We start from the raw sequence: 5,695 nt of genomic DNA on the forward strand, positions 1-5,695 counted from the left end.
AAAGAAAAACAAGTCCAATGTCAGTTTCCACATCACAACAAAGATATCACAATCAAAATCACATCAAAAACATGAAACAATTTGCAAATCTAATCAAGTTCCACATCGTATCATTCCATATCAACTTGTAACGCAACTTAAGTTTTCAAAAACCATATCAAAACTTGTAAAACAACTCAAGTCTCCACATCACATAAACTTGTAAAACAACTCAAATTTCCCACCCATATCAGCTTGTAACACAACTCAAGTTTCCAACCCATATCAACTTATAACACAACTCAAGTTCCACATTCATATCAACTTGTAACACAAATCAGGCTACACACATATGAACTTAAAATGGTGCAAATCAAATCATGGTTCGATAAAAAATATAGTAATATCTACATCAATAACTTGAACAATCACAAATTAAACCAAGTTATATCAATACTCATATTGGACAAATTATCCCAAACATGACAACAGACACAGTAAATAACAAAAATCCACCTCCCCAGGCAAAACTAACCTTTTCCTATGTAATTTTTTACATTCAAAAATCATCCAATCTTGCAAAACCCGATCCATGTGCTAATTAAATTTGGCTACGCGCTAAACTATATCCATGCGCTACCCTATTTTCTCCACGTGCTATTCTATCTACCCTATGTGCTAGACTAACTCTATGCGCTACCCTTTTTTCTCCATGCACCAACTAATCTACCCTAAGCGCTAAACCCGACCCATGCGTTAATCTATCTCATGCTTGCACTACCTATTTAACCCTATGCGCTAGGTCTAACCTACGCGCTACATCCCCCTACCCATGCAACCCCCTGTGGACCCTATGCACTAGGTTTAGCCTATGCGCTACCCTTTTGACCCGAAGCACTACCCTATGTCCATCATGTGCTAACCTAAGGCCATGCACTAACCTAAAATTTTCATGCGCTAACCTATAAATTTTCGGATGCTACCCTAAATTACAACCCTATGTGCTACTAAATTTTTCGTATGCACTAAACTAAGACTTCTATGTGCTAAAACGTAAAAACAAAATTTTCAAAATAAAAAACTGACCAAAAATGATCAAATTAAAAATCCAAAAGAGGTCAAAAGGGTTGACTTACCGATGGTCCATACGCAACAGGCCTCTGATGCCTTCGAATGCGCTCAAATCGATATGTAGAATAGGGAATAGGCATTTTGTCTTCTCTCCAAAAGTCTCTTTCTCCAAAGTCAACAAGCACAAATGAGACAAAACAATGCACTTTTTCCCTTTTATAGGGTAAAATGAAATTAGGGTTAGGAAAATGAGCATGTAATTTGCTCACGGAATCCCTCATACCCTCACACACATCAATTATCGAGAGATGAATCAATTTAAATATTTCACCTAGCCAAAATTTTGCACTGCAAACACAATTATCAAATCAAATCAACTTTTCCCAAAATTTTGATTCATCTCCCGAGGGGGCATTATCACCATCATTTATCAAATATGGGGCATCACACATCCAATCTGGGACACGACATGAAAATTCATAAAAATGACATTGATCATAAAATCACAACGACACATCATTTTCTTTGAAATAACATGTGCACACATGTCACTTCAAAGAGGGGCAAAATGTAGACGTATAGAAAAGACCATATTCCTAAATGAATTTTTTATGTTCATTTCTCTATTTAATTAAATCTAATTTAATTAAATTACCCGTATTCCTCTATTTAATTAAGTAAATTACTCAATTAAATTCACTATACCTCTTTTACCATTTAATAGAATAAATTCATTTTATTCAATTAAAACCCCTATCCACTTTTTAATTAAATTCAAATTTAATTAAAATAGTTATCCTAAATTAAATAAATCTAATTTATTTAATTTCAACCAAATTGAATTAAATGCAATTAAAACCCATTATCCCTTCATCCACTTGCAAAATCCTACACCTCCCACTTGCATCCTAACCCTCTTCCTGATTTCTTCTAGAATCTATCTAATCCTAATTAATTAACTCAAACCCATCCATTATCCCTTTTCCCTAAATTTGAGGAGGTCACTTCTCAAATTTGGAGTAAAGTCTTCTAAAGGCATTAAAGCCTTTATCCATTAAACAAGCTAACTTGTTGAATACCCCCAAATTTGGAAGGACTCTTACAAATTTGTCCCCAAATTCTTCATAACCATTAATGGTTAACTCAACCCTCTTACATGGTTAAAGAATTTCCATAAACTCAACCTCCATGTAACCCAAGGGTCTCATCAAGCATTTATTGCTTTGACCATGGTTATCCTTAAACCTTTGCACAAGAATTTATCCTTTGGATAAAAGCTTTATCTAATGGGTAATCCTAACTTAACCTTAACCCTTAATCCCTAGGATAACCATGAGGTCTTCTCAAGCATTTAATGCTTCTTACATCTCCTCTCAACCAACCTTATGCTGACAATTGTCACCATTTCATTGGTGCCAATTGCAAACATGGATTCCTAGCTTTCAAACTCAACCCTTGATTAAATCTTTCAATCCTGGCCATCCATTGCCCTATTTTTGCTATAAATAGAGCTCTCATTCCTCCATTTTTAGGATCCAAGTCTTTAGCATTACACTTATACTAAAATCCATCCAAGCTTTAATATATCATTTAAGCTCATCATTTAGCCTCTCTTTTAAATAGGAATTAATCTAAATATGCAAATTTAGAGTATGTTCCTTATCATTTAGCTTAATCATAGACTAATATAGCATGCTAGGATAGTCTTGTTTGCTAATCTTGTCATCTTATAACTAGTTTATCGCATTTATAGGATCATGCATAGCTTAGGATGCATTTCATCTTAAAATCAACAAAAGCATCCCTCGTTCTTGCATTTGTCATCCCTAAACCATTTTGCTCAGTGATCTGAGAGCAAAAACATTGGTTTGAGGGACCGTGTAAGATAGAGAACCATGGAACCAACCTTGGGAAGCTGATCCATACTTCATGACTCCATAGCTTGCACCAAGAAGTCCTGTGGGTGTGTGAGCAAGGCTCCCTAGAGCTCCGTTTTTCACATTTTGAGTTCTATCGACCCACTTTTCCCGCATACACAAAATACTCAAAGTTGATCTACACACTCCATGGTGAGACCCATATCAACATTTTGAATCAACCTCTAATATATATCTAAACCAAAAAGGCGTTGATGGACAAATAAGATAAATTAATTGAGTCTACTAGAGACCAACACAACTACTAGAGATAAATAAAGAGCAACATAAGTTCACTTGTCAATCAAACCCACGCTAGAAATATGAACTAGAACACTACATGAACCATATGAACATGTCCACCAAGCCAACACTTGAACTAACACAACGAAGCAATGTGAATCATTCTCTAGACCTGTTCTGATAGACAACCTCACTATCGGCAAACCACCACAACCAAATACCTCATTTGAGAAACTAAGGACGTGAAAACATTATAGTGTAACATCAATAGAATGTGGATATTTTTTCAAGAACCACAAGACAAAAACATCACAAACCGGAGAAATGCAGAGTATTCTTCCATGAAGACATTTAAATACTATTTCCTGCATATTGAAACATCCACTACATTAACCTTATGTAAACACCTCATAATTACTAAATATCACCACTGGACATCATAAAAACATCTAAACACTCATTTCTATACCATCTACAAAATCCACATAGCTGAGTAACTTCAACTACCACACATAGTGATATCAATGGCAACATAAGAAACACAACTCAAGTTTCCAACAAATTCATATCCTACATATATTTTTTCCTCGCATTTTTTAGTCACTTATTTGAGAGATTACAATAATTCTATATAGAAGAGACATTAGGATTAAACTCATTGAAATTATATTATACTAGACATATCTTATTTGTATATAGAGATACTCGTTTTATATCTAGATGACACTCTTAAGGAGCTTGTCTTTCTATTTGATAAATATTTTATTTGTTCTTGAACTTCTTGCTACATGAAAGTTTAGACATGATTCAAAATGTGCATCCAAGGATTCCTTTTAGAAAGACATCACTTGAACCATTTGAGAAAGATTCAAAAATTTCATCATCTTATGAAGGTCTTCTAGTTCTCCTCTTTTCTATATTTTGGGGAGATTTTTTTACTTTTAGGTTTATTCTCTCTCTCCATTTTTAAGGGAGATTTAAGTGTATGTGGGTAATTTATTAAGCCTAGTTGTCGATAGCCAATTTATTTATACCCAATTAAGCCACACTTAAGGGGGGTTTTAGTGTAGAATATTCCTTCTTCTAGATAATATTCCAAGGAGATGAACTTTTCTTAGTGTAATCTCTCTTACAATTCTAGTTGCATTGAGATTTTACATGCCACTAATCTTAGATTAGTGGAGTTACACGCTTATTCTTAGGCTACATCATCACAATTCTTGGAGGCAGTTACTCTAACTTGCATTTTAAATATGTTAATCTATTGTGAGTTTATATATTGTAGTATACTTGAATTTATTCCTTCATCTGTGTTATTTTTAGTTTTGTATCATTTTTTTTGTTTTTTAAATTTTTAGGAAATGTGATAGATTTTATCTTGTAGCCCAGCTAGTGTCAATATTCTATCCAAAATATTATGGTACCCTAGCATAATTGCGATAGAAAGCTAATTGAGATAAAACAATAATATAAAAGTAAAAATAAATAATTATATAGGTCCATTAATACTTTGGATGTGCTATAATCATGTAGAATACTAATTTTATGTAGATGATATTTTACTTTAATAACATGAGATGAGAGAAAGTGTTCTCCTTGGGAATAGGAAAACAGGTGTGTTTATCCTTTTTTCACATCTAAGGTATTGGAGGGTCATGACTTAATTTGGAGATCAAAAAGTCAAATTATTTTGTCCACTAGTGAGTAATTTAAAGTTACTAAAAAAAATAAAGAGGAATTAGTTGTCTTAATCAATTAATTGGTCGAAGGAATTAAGAAATGTGTCGATTAGTAAGGGTTTAGAAAATTAAGTTTGAGTAAAATATTATGTAAAAATAAATTAAGTTAATAAATTAATTAAGGTAATAGTTCATTTATTAGTGAGAGGAAATGGAAGCTAAGGTTAACCAATTTAATCGGCATAATGAATTTGTTAGGTCCCGGAGACAACTGAGAGGGGGAGGGGGTGAATCAGTTGTCAAATAAATTCAAATGAAACAACTTAACCAACTTTAATGCTTAATACTGGTAAACCAAACTTTTATGCCAGCAGACAATTTTATCAGTTAATTACAGTACTAGTATGTAAGGATTCCCACAGATACTGAGAGGGGGGGTGAATTAGTATCTGACCGGTGTACTAACTTTCTTAACTTAAAACATGCAGAACATATTATAACAGTGTACCGGTATGCAAGAAATAATGCAATAAACATAATTAAGAACATCTACATGAAAAACACATCATAACAAAAGGATTTAACGAGGAAACCCAGTGTGGAAAAAATCTTGGTGGGATTTGTGACCCACAATATCCACTTACTGGCCAATAAGAGAATATTACTTACAATAGGGGTCTGCACATGCAGAAAGGCCAACTGCCTAGAGCTCACTGCTCAATGGGAAGTCTCACTAACTTACAATGTGGATTATACAAATCCAATATCTTGTACTGCTTTACAATAGTATCTATAATGCCTGATCCA

This window comes from Cryptomeria japonica, chromosome 5 (assembly GCF_030272615.1).
Source record: "Cryptomeria japonica chromosome 5, Sugi_1.0, whole genome shotgun sequence".
NCBI classification, from domain to species: Eukaryota; Viridiplantae; Streptophyta; class Pinopsida; order Cupressales; family Cupressaceae; genus Cryptomeria; species Cryptomeria japonica.